The sequence below is a fragment of the Buteo buteo genome, chromosome 15, assembly GCF_964188355.1.
Source record: "Buteo buteo chromosome 15, bButBut1.hap1.1, whole genome shotgun sequence".
NCBI classification, from domain to species: domain Eukaryota; kingdom Metazoa; phylum Chordata; class Aves; order Accipitriformes; family Accipitridae; genus Buteo; species Buteo buteo.
In genome coordinates, this window is record NC_134185.1 from 4517786 (window position 1) to 4532097 (window position 14312).

The 14312-nt window shown below is 44.9% G+C and overlaps 1 protein-coding gene across 3 annotated transcripts in view; it reads left to right on the top strand.

Annotated features, from left to right (window-relative positions):
- Positions 1–6414: 6414 nt before the first annotated feature.
- FAM135A (family with sequence similarity 135 member A) overlaps positions 6415–14312 on the top strand; it is an 86237-nt gene continuing 78339 nt past the window's right edge. For 2 of the 3 annotated variants that reach the window (XR_012653015.1, XM_075046433.1), the window contains exon 1: positions 6496–6548. The gene's annotated coding sequence lies outside the window, so the exon portion shown is untranslated. Of the gene's footprint in view, positions 6549–14312 lie in introns of all 3 variants that reach the window. The other variant, XM_075046435.1, reaches the window with a different exon arrangement.

The following is a 14312-nucleotide window of genomic DNA, read 5'->3' on the forward strand; positions in this document are numbered from 1 at the left end:
TCCTATAACGAACCAGTACAGGACTCATGTTCTTTAAGCCCTGGCCCCAGGGCATACATGACTGTTTAAGTCCTTGACAAACACAGAACAAAGGACTGAGCAAAACATGGTTGAGTCCCAAAAGGTTTTTCTTCTCTTTTCTTCATGCTTGTTACACCATACCTCTCTCTCTCTCCTCTTTTCAAGCTTATTATGCGAGCTGAGAGCTCATTATAACCATCAATCACATGCTGTAGAATAAATCCATATGGATTTATCGTATTGCTGGGCTCCCCAGCTCTCAGAAATATATACTCTCATTTAAAAAAGAATAACAGTAAATCTTATACTACATAATCAGACAGAAATTTGGGAAAGATACTGTACACAAAAGACAAGGATAAATAGCAACATAGAAACTTGGGGAAAAGCATCTAGTTGAATATTTTAACCGTTGTTTTTAGGCTTGGTCTTAATTAATGATTTTCATTTGTATTTCAGAAGCAAAATCAAACAATACATTAATTAATCTTAGAAATGATAGCCAAATTAAGAATAACAATCGGCACAAAGAATAGCTCCAGAGAAACGAGGTATAGGGCTGGCAAAAATAAGCTAACACTAAGCTCAGAAAAATGCGAGCAAATACAACAAGAAAGAAAATACTCCAAAATACTGTGGAGTTGATAATGGATAGAAAATTGTTCGTGAAGACCTCATCCAATATTGCCGAAACGCAAATTAAAAAGTTGTGGGGGCATTTGACTTGTATACACAGACCGACCCATTGGTACATAGTGGTCTCTCTCCATCTGGCACCAGTGGGGTTATACCTCTATTACTGTGTTTTCCTCCATACGAATACTGCAGAAAATTGGAAAGAATTCACAGACCATCAGCTATGGAGTGAAGTTATCTTATGGGAAGAGCTGGTAGTCCTAAACTTGTGCAGCTCAACATGATAAACAGTGATTTCTGATGGGAACATCAGTATCGATAGTACTCGCCACAGACCGTAATAAGAGAGCTGTTAGTGCTAAGTGCAACCTAAGACACAGCAAAATGTGATTTGAGCATGAGGAAATACTTAGTTTTAAGGTGGGACCTGCTAGGCTACGGAATATCCTTCCAACAGCCAGGTCAGTAGGCTCCAAGGCAGAAATCGTTTGAGAGGCGACCTGACCACAGGTGGGAGCGCTTTCTGCACAGCCGGGTGTCAGCCCGACCCGGCCCCCCGTATCACCCAGACGGACATTTCGATGGGGGGGCCAGAGACACGAGAGCCACGTCCCTCCCCGACAGGGCCAGGGAATGACGTGGAGAAAACTGTTTTCAGAGACTCCACGGAAGAGCGTACCCATACCCTGCAAAGAGGGTACTGATGGTCTCATCCCTGTCTGAGAGAACTTGCTCTGAAAGTACAGCTGCAGCGCTCTGGAAGGTCTAATTAGTTCCTATTGCTGCTTTCCCAAAAAGGATGAGAAATGGTTAGATGTCAATATGATTGTTAAGTATTACCGCATTGAGATATTTAGGTTTGACACATCATAACTTGCTAAATAGCAATGACGGTTAATGCAAATGTATTTTCTGCACCCTCTTTTGAGTTTTTAAAGGAAATCTTTAAGTAGACTACTTTTATAAGTCCTAGCTAAGAGACTTAGAATTATTTTTTTACATCTCCTTTCCTCATTGGCTTTCATTTGATGAACACTGATATAACATATGCTGTGCCCTTGACTCTTGCAGTGCTTTCTTATTACACTTGCAAAGAAAAGCAAAACCAAATGCAGTTTTCTCTGTAGAATCTGTCTTCCCCAGCATTTCTAACTAACTGACTGTAAGTATTTTGTTCCAACATCCTATGGATTATATTTCTTCCATATCCTTGTTTCTCCTGTTTTTGAGGGATAATTAACATGCTGTATTTAAAATCTTATTCTTCTGCAGGCTTCACGTTGCCATCTTCTAGTGGTTTCTCTCCTTCCCTTTTCCCTTTTGAATGTACTTCCACTTTCGGACCACTTCCTCTGCCTCTACAACTTCAACTTCTTATAAATTGATCTCCTGGCATTAATTCTCTTCCCATCTTTACTTGCACATTTCCAACACCTAACCTGTGTCCATTCACTTAATCATGTTTCTAGCCACTTTGACACCTCCAGAAGGTCCCCAACTTAAAGTCAGGGCATCTAAACCTAAATTCCTGTTGCCTCCTCTGAAACCACTGACTATAGCAGCTGCCTGAAGGGTTCCCTATATCACTGTTAGCACATTGTGTGTTAAAAAAGCAAGTTCCTTATTTTTTTCATCAACCTTACAGCGTGCAAACTGAAGGTAGGTAGCTACAGCACTGAGTTCCCCATTTTGAGCAGCTTTTTGAGAGCCTCTGCTGACAAGTGGAGGCTGACCCTTTAAATTCTGTAGCCATATTTTTATATCGCTAGTTTGTTCTCTATACATGATTCGTGATTCTTCACCCCTTTTGCTTTGCAATCCCCAAATGACCAAAAGATCCCAGTATTTGTCATATGAGGACGTAATCACGACTGTTAAAAAGTAGCTTTAAACCATTCTTCCGTGAATCCTACAAATATATATTGCATCCATTATCTCATAAAGCTTAAAAGCTAATTTTAGACTGTACTGATCAAATTCTTTAAAGCAAAAAATAACATTGCAATCGTAACACTTTCTATTTCAGTAGCATACTAGTTTAATTATGGTTTTGTGATTATATATTCTAATGAGAACTTCGCAGTCCCTTGCAGTACACAAAAGTATCTTTTCATTGACTGTTTTCAACACACAGTTATCAAAATGCTCTCAAGAAGTAATTAGTTTCTATGTTTTCTTATGATTAAAGCCATTGCAGAGGATGTTTCACACAAATCTGTTATCTGAGAATGAACATGCTTAGTGCTGTGTATCCTATATCTGGATATTCATTTAGGGCACACAGCCAAATCTGGCAGTTGTCTAGAATTTTATTTTCATTGAGCAATCAGTTGAACGTTCATTCAGCATTTTTCCATATTTTGACAGCAAAGAAGCACAATCAACAGCTGCTTCTCTGACAGGAATCGTTCCTCCACTCATACTTGCTCGATTTTAAAGCCTAGAGGCAGTAATACATGAACCATCCCCGCGATATAATGTTGACTCAAAACCTGGCAATCTGTATTATCCTATTCTACGTCCCGTTTTTTCTTCTTTGGTAATTTTTCTGAGATTCAACCTTTCTCTTTGCCCACCTATATAGATTTCTCAGAAAAACTGTTTTCTCTCCGTTTATTTACTCCAGACTCTTCTTGAACAGCCTCCTGATACACCAACCACTTGTGCAGAGTTACCAAGCTTCCTTGCCAGAATATCCACTGTGTTTTCTTCTCCCAGGAATCAAGACTAACCTTCACCCAATTTTCGAAGACTTACGTGGCTCCACTCTACCTCACTGGCCCTCTACCACATCTTTCTTCTCCCACTGTGTTCTTGCTACACTACACACCGGAGCAGTCTGGAGAGATTCCCGGGCTATCACTGGTCAGAGCTGCTCTGGAACTGGAAGCAGCACAGTTGCTTTCATGTGGTATCGCATCTGGCTTCCCCGTCCTGCTTCTCAGTTCAGCTGCTGGTGGCTACATGGCTTTTGTTTCCTAGTCTGCATGAGTTTGGTGTTAGCTGGAGGATACAGACCAGTATTAGTGCTGTATTGAGCCATGCAGACATACCCATAAATCGGTGAACTATTCTTTTAACAAAAACCTGGGCTAGTAAAAATGCTCAGCAATACAAGCTTAGGATTTAATTTAATTTCCCGTGGGAAAGACAGCTTCGGCCGAACTCAAATTGCAGAAGTGGGCTTCTAGGGTCTCCTGCATCATACCTGAGCAACAAATTACTTCGAGGCCTCTCTATGCTAATTATTAGTGAGGATAATCCATAACTTCCCGACAGGCATCTCTAACCTGTAATGCTTACCAGTGCATCCAGTCTTGAACGGGGTACCCATTTTGTGGCAGATTTTACGTACAGCACCCAAACTTTAAAAATCTCCTGGAAATGAAGGCAGCTTTGCATAGAGGCTGAGAGAGCTGCTGTTCCAGAAGGTCGTCTTCGTTCCGAGGGGCTGTCAGACCATCCTTCTTTACATGAACAAACGGGGAGGCACCAGAAGGACACGCCGGGAGGTCAGTGGACCCCATCCCATAAGACAGTACTCACTGCCACATGCAAAAAAAAGGGCATGGTCGGCAGTTGGGTTGATTGATGATAGATCCTCACAAGTGGATTTTGGTGAGGGAGCAAATTAGATTTCTCTAATGGGAGCTCTGCCATTTATGAGAACAAGCTGCCAGTTTTCTGCTCATATCAGGGGAAAAGACTGTTGCCAAGAAGTGCTTCCTCCATTTAATGGGAAAGAAGCCTGCAAGATACATTTTCCTAATAGCAGAAGTCCGGGCAAGGTTTGGGAGAGATAAAATAACAAAAATAATGAAGCAGACAAGTATTTATCTGTGCAGATATATAAAGCCCATCCAAACTGTCAGCCTGGCCTTTTGACTATTCAGAAACCAGAACATCTTCAACAAAATCTGGCCCTTGAGAGCCATGGGCACTACCTGGTGCTGAGCATCTTTCAGTGCAAAACCACTGTATTTCTGAGACAAGTTTGAGGTGTGTTGTGTTTAGGCCTGGTGGGTCCTTTTGTCAGCCACGCATGAAGTGCTCTAGTATTTTTTTGGTATGTCAGAAGTGACTCTGTGGGACCACGAAGCAGTTACTCAAGCCTATCCTGAAATAACCAAGGGTAAAAAAGCGAAACGGCAGCCATGTGTTTCTAGGTTCAAAGATCAATACCGATGCTTTCAAAACTGCCTTTTTAAAAAGAGACACTCGCGTGGTCCTGATAAATGAGATGCAAGTTTCATTTAAACAATTACTCTCGCATGAACTGAAATTTCTTTTATGAAAATTAAATTCCCAGGCAGCCGTGAGTTCAGCCCCCGGTAAGTTTCTGCCGGCAGCAATCAGTACAATCTCAGTCGGATTTTAGAGAAACAAGCAGGTGCTGAGGACTCACAAGGATGTCTCACAAAGGTGGTCTGGGTACTCCATGGCAATCAGCTTCTCATGCCTCTGTCATTTATCCCAGCCCAGCACCACTCGGGCTTCCTGCTCTCACGCTCTTATAATTTTCTGTCTGCATTTTCGGATGCTAAACCACTTGGTGACAAAATTACTGCAAGAATCCTATCCAAAGACTAACATCAAATTTAACGTTGGTGGCCACCTGACTGGCCTGAAAGGCTCCCTAAACTAAAAGCCAATCTACTGCTTTGTAACTCCTCTTTCCGCAGAACAGCTTACAGGCTTAGGTTTGGCTTTCGGATGGGAAGCTTCCTTTGGGAGTCTGAACACCTATCTTTATGCAAGTTTTCTTCACATCCGAGATATTTTTGTTTTTCAGATGAAGGCAAGCAGATAGAAGGGGAAGAATAAGGCTTTTTTTGTTGTTTCCAGACAGCCGATCATCTCATTTCCAGTAGTTCTCTGAACCAACTAATTTTTGAGCTACGTGCTGCACTTGTTAATGAGACTGTATCTCCCCCCCAGCATTAAAGACGGTCAGTTTTACTGGTGCCTCTTACAGCCGGTCTATTTGTGTTCTGCTACCACATATCGCTACAACGTCCTACCCCAGAAACGACAACTTTTTTCCCCCCCGGAGGGCTTAAAAGCAGCTCACCACCTCCAGCCCTCCACCCGCCCAGGTGCCCCACAGCTCGCCCCCAAACCCCCTCGGCCAGCTCCCCGCACCGGCCTGCCGAGCCGAGCCGAGCCCCGCCGGCCGCCCCGGGGTCTCCGCGCCCAGGCCGGGGCGAAGGAGGGCGGCCTCCTCCGCCTTCCCGTCACGCCATGACGGGGGCTCTGAGGAGAGCGGCGCGGCGGGCGGCAGATACCCGAGGCGGGGAAGCCCCGGGCGTGGGTCACGTCCCTCCCGCCGAGCCGCAGGACGAGCCCGACCCCCGGCGGGGCGGCAGGGGGAGCAACAGCCCGAGGCGGGCGAGCTGTGAGGGGGGCTGCGGCCGCCAGGCAGCCGCCTCAGGAACCGCGGGGAGCCCGCCGCAGAGAGCCGGGGATGCGGCGGCCGCCGGCCTCTGCCTAGCCGCGGGCGCGGCAACGCTCCCCCCCCCTTCTTCCTCCTCCTCCTCCTCCTCCTCCTCCCTCCATCTCCGCCCGCCCCCGGCGGCAGCTGCGAGGCTGCGGCAGCTGCCAGGCTCCGGCACCCGCCAGGCTCCCCTCGGCGCCGGGGAGCAGGAAGCGGCGTTCGGCCGGTTCCCAGCGTCCAACCCCCCCCCTCCCACACACACCCCCCGCTCCCTCCCTTCCCGCTCCCCGCCCAGCGCAGAGCGGGCGCCGGCGGCACGGGCCGCCGCGGGAGCAGCAGGCGCCGGCCTCGGATGCCTGCGCTACGCCATCCCGGTGCTGCCGCGGCCTGGACTCCGCGGGGAAGGCGGGCGAGGAGGAGGCGGCGGGCGGCGGCGGACGCTGCTTTTGTGTCCCAGGTCGGTGCCGGGGAGAGGCGAGGGGACGCGGGTCGGGTCGGGGGGGGCTTGTTTGTGTCGGGCCGACCCCTCACCGCCACCCCCCCCCCGGCTTCTTCTCCACCGCAGCCCAGCCGGCCTCCCCCCCTCAAACCCCTGTCCGGGGGTCAGCTTGCGGCTGGGGAAGTTTTCTGGCCGGGCAGCCGTTTGGCCTCCGTTGTTGATTGTTTATCGCTGTGAGGCGGCGCCGAAAATAGGTCAGAAATCATGTCCACCTCGTCCCGGCCGGGGCGCTGGGGCAGTCGGAGGCGTTTGCTGCCCTTCTCCCTCCGGGTTCTCCCTGGGTTTGAAAACGCTTGTTTAATTTATTTTAGTATTTTTGTCGTCTGTCGTGTGGAAAGTTGCTGGCCGAGCGGTAGGAATAGCTCCCGGCTATTTCCTGGTGCGCGGAGGGCGGCACTGGCGGCTGCCCCTTCCCGGGGGGGGCTGGCCGGGCTCCGCTCTCTCTCCCCCCCCGCGGTGTCCGAGCGAGGAAAAAAAGCCCGTTCTCCCCCCCCCGAGGCCCCGTTGCAGGGTGTACGGCAGGGCATTGCAGTCGGACGCTCCTCGGTCCCGTTTCCATCCCTAGGATGTCTTTGGGGGTGGGTTAACCTTGGGACGCCGACGGCAGAATGCGGGCGGGCGGGCGGGAGCTCCCGTGGAAATCATCTTTCCTTTCTGTCGCGTGTTATTTTAAGCGAAACTTTCCACAGGACTTGTTTGAAAACTGTATTTAATGATTGTATGGTGCAGGCGTGCCACTTTGGAGAGAAATTGCGTAGCGTAACGGATTTTAAAAAATTATAACTGGGGGGGGGGGTGATTTACGGTCATGTTGCTATTACAGCTAAAGAGGTGTTCGTGCCAGAGCGTTTAAGTCCACTTCCCCTTTTTGCTGGTCGCAGTGGATCTTTCTGATTGAAAGGTAAACAGACTTCTGTTTGAAGTCTTACACTTTATCAAGTAAGTGGGTGTAAATGTCTGTTTTGTTTTACTGGGTTCTGCTTTGTTTTTTAAGGAATTCAGTCAGCTAGCTTAATTGTGGTCTTATACGTGGGCAAAGCCTGAACTGAAATCCACACACACGTACCGCCTTTTAGTTTGCTGGGCCGATAACAAGTAGAGAACGCTACTGGTGTGATCTTTATTACTCTGGAAGGGAATGTATTATGTTTTCATCCATAAAATATCTCTTACTTAGCGTTTTGATTGTGAAGAAAAAAACTGCTTGGCCCTTGCTAAAGGATAACTGGCAGAGTCCAAACCTGGTTCAGTAAAGCGGTGTTTTGCTGGAACATTATGGCTGTTTCAGGGTGAAAGAATTCTGCATTCGTGGAGGAGCAAATTAAGTACTTAGGCATAGTTTTTATTATTCCATTCAACAATTCATTGCCCATTAGAACGGAAAATACTGCTTTGTAGGAAGTGAACAATAATCCAAGCTCTGGCTGGATCTTTGTAAATACTTTAAATGAATGAAACACAGGATCGTCATCTTGCTCTGTTTCTTCCATACGACTGTGCCAGTAGTCACAGTCTGAGTACCTGCATTTGGTATGTCAGAGCACAGCTATAAATCTTAGTCTGTGTTTTCCTTGGATGGACCAACTTGTTTTCCTTTTCCTACCTCTCATTTTTTCCCTCTGTAAGTAGCATAAGTCAATTCTTCGGCTTTCCTTCAGTAATTGATAAAAAAATCGCAGAATGTGAATTTGAGCTCATTCTTTGGAATGGTTTAAATTTCCCTTATGTGAAATACAATCCTACAAAACGGGTAAAAGTTGACTGATATAATATGTGAAAATACTAGTTTTGTTCTTAAATTAACACTGTATTAATAAAATTGATTTGTTACCTTCACTTTAAATTACAGTCGGTACAACTGGCCTGGGTAAGGTTTGGCATGAATAGTAATCAGTAATAGTAAAGCGTGCACAACAACCGAAATCTGTCTTCAAAAGTGTGGTTTTCAAAATGTGCCAGACAACCCAACGCGTTTGTTGATTCAATTTAATTCCATTGCTGTAGAATTTAGTTCTGAGTTCAGCAAAACCTCAAAGATAACACCTTGGGTTCCGTTCAGGTTTCAGAAGAACTAAGCCGTGGTGTCTCTTCTGAAACCCCAGTGATGGAGGAGTGAAACTGTTACCTGGCACTCTAGGTTTGTGGTTTTAACATTTCCCTTGGAAGTACCTAGGTTCCACAGCTCGGTTCTAGGATTGTCTCTTCCATTTTTATCCTATATAGAAGAATTAGTGCATACAGTTCCCAAGCAGGGAGAGATGTGAAAATCGAGATCCCTCGCTCTCTCTAGCGTTCCCTGTTGACTTTGCTACTCAGTTCTCTGCTGAGGAAGACTCTGAGAAAGTTCTGGTGGACTTGACTGTTGTGGTTTTAAGATGTGAGCACCCTGCGACAGGATGTTTCTGTCAGTATCTCGCTCTCAACAGGTTACGGTCTGCTGTTTGGTGCGAGCTTCTCTTCAAGGGTGCTGGAAGTGATTAGGATGGGATACGTACGCCGCAGCCGTCTGGCCGGCTGTGGAGGTGGATAGGAAAGCAAGTTCTGCCAGAGGGGTGAGGCAGATTACTGAGTGGCAAGGTTTTGACCTACTGCAGGTAAAGATATGGGAGCCCTGTCTGAGCGCTGACTCTTGTACTGTTATTTTATTTCTTTGAAGAGAACCTACCTGTCTACGCCAACCTAGGAGGCAGGTACGTAAGTGTTTATTAATGTAACGCTGAGAGTACTGGTGCCTGTGTCTCTCTCTCTTGGCCTGGGTGCTGTCCTGAGCAATTGCGAAAGTTAAACTGGTACCAAAGATGGACCTCAGTGTGAGAATTATAATAAATGGTTGTGAATTCTTGCTACTGTTGACCTTGTTTCAGTGTTTGAAGTTGTTATTGATACAGACCAGTGCTTCTCATCCTTGCTTGGTAAATGATTCATCTTTAATGCTTTGTGTTTTGTCTTGAAATCCTTTTGTTCTTTTTCAGCCCCCTATCCCTACAGACTACCGGCTGTAGGGCTTGGCAGAATATATCCTCTCTTTAACCAAGGAGGAAGAGTTGCATTTTTGTTGTGTGGGGTTTTCCCCCTCCCCTTTTCCTCTGTATGGAAAAATACAGTCTCACTAGTGCTTTAAGCGTTATCATGACAGGATAGACGAGTAGCATCTGCGTGTTGACCAGCAATTGTTTGTGATGAATATTCATTTTGCCAGCTTACTCTTGTATGTCAGGTACCTCTGACAGGCCATCGGCTCAGAGAGCTTGTAGCCAAAATATGTATTCGTGTGAAGTACCAGCACATTCAGTTTCTCTTTTGGTTAAACTATGAGCATAATTTAAGAGTTTCTTGAATTACAAATTACTTAATCTTGCATTCATTTTCCTTCCTAGTGAAAAAGCTTGGAAAATGTGATTTTTTTAAAAAAAATTTTTTCTTTTTTATTTTTTAAATGTGAAGTTTGTTCATATAGCAACCTTCACATGCTTTATACGTAGGATATAGGATCCTATATAGGAGCCTTCAAGTCACAATCTTGCTGTTTTAAATCAGGAGCGAGAGGACTGGGTTTGACTTGTTAAATCTGCTCAAAAGCCACTTTTTCTTGTCCCTGTGCACTTGCTACAATCAGACTATGTTTCTGAATAGCTGCTTCTGTGTTTTTCTGCCACAGCTAGGCAAAACAGTAAAGTATGTCCTTACACTCTGTCGATGTTCATGCACCATGTGTTTTCTGTGTGGCAAGACACGTGCTTTTACGTTTGTTGAGCATCTGCTGATTTTGGCCTACTCTGGCATTTTTACTAAGCACCTTCTGATCACATTCATTCATGGACTACATCTCATGAAGTATTGTGGATAGAAAACTACGTCACTGTAGAAGTATGAACATAGCAGTTCAATATTTATGCATTCATTTCTAGCAAAAGCAGTTGGTATGTTGGTAATGCGGTGTCGCTGATATTTGTAGAAGTCCGTCGTACAAACTGTCTTCCTCAAAGAACAATACGTGGAACATTTGTGGTAACAAGAGTATACAACAAAGAGTATACAAAAAAAAAAATATCTGAAAGGGAGGAAATAAGTTTGCCATAGTTTGGGGTCAGGCAGAAGTCAGGTGAGCAAATGGTGTTTACTTCAAGCAGGAAATCGGTGACGATGCTATTCTTGGAAAGAACAGGCAGAGAAATAAGGAACAGAATGAAACCTCACAGAGTTCAGCTTACAAGCAGAACAAAAGTTGAAAACGCTAAAGCAGATTGAAATTACATCAGTTCTATTTTTCGTTAGATGGTTTCAGTGCTATTTTTTTAAAATTGATTTTCTTGGGAGGTTTTGGATTTGGGAACATTTTCAGTGCTAAGAATCTTGAACTTTATATTTTGCAAGCAATTTTGTTGGAAACAAGATACAAAGTCTCCCTTATCAATATTTCTCACTAAAAATAAATAAAAAATTTCCTCATTTCTGAATTGCATGGCTTGTATCAGGAAAATTGAAAGCATATACCTTTTACTATTTTTAATTTTCAAGTGAGAAGTTACAAATTTGTTACCTCTAATACTATATAATTATACATATATATATATGTATATGTATAATTAATCACAAACCTGCACACACCACACCCCCAAATTCCTAGAATTAAGAAGAAAAAATTTGCAGCATTCATCAGTTGTGCAGTAAGCCTTACACTTGACTTCTGACATTTTGAAATAATAAACTGGCTTGTTTCTCAGATCTAGCTCTGCTTACTATAATCACAACTTTGCTCCCATGTTGCAACCTCATGAATCTATCCCTGTTACTGATCATGACATAGATCATTCATTACCTGTTGCATGCAGGATGTCAAGCTAGATAACGCTTATCACGCTTTCTAGCTAGAAAAGAAATTGATTCTCTTTATGCTTTAGTTGATTTTCTGAAGTTAATAAGCAAGGTTTCCCTTTAAATTTTGGTATCAGAATAGCTTGCAGTATATCTTTTATCTTCTTTCTATTTAAACTTACAAGAGAAATGTAATAGTATTTGCTCTTCTGCAGGTTTAAGAAGTATTACTCAAAGAAACTGTACTTTCTTTCCAGGCTGTCAGTTCAGTTGTCACTTGATGATTTTTCTGCATAATCATTGTATATTTCCATGTAAAAAAATCCCGTCTAAATAGTGTAATTAATGCTGCTGTCTTTTAGTAGTAGAGGTATTTGCATATCTAGTACTTTTAAACTACAGTCTATATTGTTTGCCTGCCTATTTATATGTGGCCCATCTAGCTTTCTATAACTGCATATGTATCTATTTTAAAGATTTTTCTGGGAAAATTCTGAGATTATACCAGCTATCAGATAATTCTAGGGCCTATGCTTTCGTGCACCTCTAACCTTAAACCCCTCACCTCAGTGAAATAATTCAGATCAAAATGTGCCAAGGTGTTGAGGAGATTTTTGTTGAGGATATATATTGAGTGCCAAAACAATGAGGCATAGGTAGTAGAAAACATACATTTTACTGCTTTAGATGTAAAACAGCTTAGAGGAAAAAACCTTAAAATGGTTGAGGTCAATACTAGACCTATAAGTGGAAGCCGAGACTTAGATCTCCAAGTTTGCGGCCATTCTGTCAGGCTGGACTTCTTTTTCTAATGAAAGCCCTTGCTGCTGGAGCAGAAGCTCTGAGCAATCGGGTTTTACCTGCTACTAATTTTACTTTGTGTATTCTTCAGATACGACCTCTTCTGTGGAAAGTACGTTGTATGGCTCTGAAATTAATTTGAATGCCAGCCAGTGCTACAAACGTTTGGTCTGAATTTTGGCAGGTGACTAGAACCTCTAGCACATCGGTACCTGCCTTTTGACTTGTAAAAGGTGTAAAAACTGACGGAGTTTAGATGGAAAGATGAATTTTCACGGCCAGTCAATATGGTCAGCTGTTGGTTTGTCCTTCTTGGGTAGGACAGGAGGGAACAAGGACCTGTTTGAAAACAAACCAGCTATGCTATTGGCAGGGTAGGGAAAGCTTCCCATGGCTTTGGTTCCTGGTTGTTGGACCTTTTCCCCCTGGACGTGTTATGTTGTATTTAGTCGGTGGTTTTGCTTGTTCTAGTTGTAGCAAATTTGAATGCAGCGTATAAGGGATTTAATGATTACAAAACGTTGTTACAAGAATTTCTGACTAAATATGACAAGTAAATGGTAGGAGAAAAGGAGCGAACAGAAACTGTTCCATATAAAACATTGTCAAAAATTGTTTGAATAGCGTTGGTGACGGTTCAGCCTAATTCAAAAATCAGTTTACTGCTTTGTTTTGATGTAACCCTTCAAGTCTACCTGCTGAAGCTACTGAAGGTGATCATTAGACTTACGTTATTTTGAATGCATTATTTCAGAAACAGAGCGATGCCATTTTAGGTTTGTGTCAGTTTTTTAGCGGCTCCTCACCCATCAGCGTTGTTCTGTCAGTTAAATACCACGCGGGGAGGGGGAGGTAAGAGGGGCAGTAAAGCCTTCGAGCTGCAAAATAAACAAAAGCAAAACTTGAATTTGATAAGGCTGCTATATTTGTCTGTTTAGTAGGGACTCTCTAACTTTTATTTCAGCACTGTAGCGAGGGGGGAAGCAACGCCAGCGCTGTGAGGTTGCAGTCCGTGGAGCTCAGGGGGGTGCCGGGCTGCAGCAGGCTGTGGTGAGCAGGGTGGCCCTGTCCCTCTCTTCCTCCATGACGGGGAGTGGAAGAGCCTTCTTCAGCAAAAATTGTTCCTGTCCCCCGACGCCAGATCTGTCAGTCGGGCGGAGCGTGTTTCTGGGCCTGTTGGGACAAAGCCGCTGGAAGCTGCTCGGCTTTCCAGCCTCCCGTGCCTCCTTCGGGAAAGAAATAGCCCCGGTCCGGGTTGCCAGGGAGGGTTCCTGGGCGAGCGGTTGTCTCCCTGGGAAGCCAGGCCTGTGAGGAGGGAGGAGGACGCGCCGTGCCGAGCCGGGGAGAGGTTGGCCTGGGCTGGCGCTTGGGCTGCGGGGCTGTGTCCTTCCCGGGGGGGTAGGAGTGCTGTCTCCTTCCTCTTCCAACTTTCGAGGTGAATATAAGGAAGGAACGTAGGGTATTTTACCTCAGGAATGGCCGTGAGAAGGGGCAGTTTCTCTCGCTCTGCCACTTAAACCTCTTTGCTTTGCCGCGGCTGACGGAGGTGGGCGCGCTGAGGGGACAGCTAGCCAGAGGAACCGCCGTGCGGTGCCGCCGCTCACCTTCCCTTCCCACCGCTGCGATGGCACTGCTATTTGTGGAGCTGTGCTTTGAAACAGGATAAGGAAGTGCTCTGATCAAGCCCTGCAAAAATAGATTATTCTAAAACGGTAACTAATTCATTTTAAAATGCTGTCCCACAAGCGCCGTGTTGGCAGTGTTGCGGGGGCGGTGTACTGATGCTGTGAAGATGGGAATGAGCACCTGGGGCAGTAACTTCTGAAGCTGTTGCTGGTGTGGAAGACTTTGTGTAGTTTGACGGGCAAAGTTGGTTTAAATTCTTGGCATGCCCTTGCTCACTTCTTCAGGGTTACATACTAATATTGGCATACTCTTTCAGATGTATCAGTGCAGCTGTTTGTGGAGTCCTGCTGCATTTAAATCGATGAAGTGCTGCAGTTTAAATAAAAAAAACCAAACCCCCCAAACTTACAAAGTAACCTCCAAAATACCCGTAAAGGTTTGTTTTGGTGGTGGTAGGTTTTTTTCCCCCTGCAACTGCCA